Source organism: Eurytemora carolleeae, unplaced genomic scaffold (assembly GCF_000591075.1).
Source record: "Eurytemora carolleeae unplaced genomic scaffold, Eaff_2.0 scaffold27, whole genome shotgun sequence".
NCBI lineage: Eukaryota > Metazoa > Arthropoda > Copepoda > Calanoida > Temoridae > Eurytemora > Eurytemora carolleeae.
In genome coordinates this window covers 251,160-251,383 of record NW_019396259.1, presented here as the reverse complement: position 1 = coordinate 251,383, position 224 = coordinate 251,160, and positions in this window count along the sequence as shown.

Sequence of the window (224 nt, the reverse complement as noted above, 5' to 3'; positions counted from 1 at the left end):
CGGGCATAATTGGGAAGGGTTTGGGGGAAATGATGGGGGGCAGGGTGATAATGATTAAGAATAAGGAATATTAAAAAGGAGGATGTTGTGAGGATAAATAAACAAATTCATAAAGAGGATAAAAATCGGGGTAGTCTGGATTGTCAAATCCTAATTTATGTACTTATAGAAGGAACAAAGACCTAGAACTGAACCCTGGCGTACGCCACACAATATTTACTTAA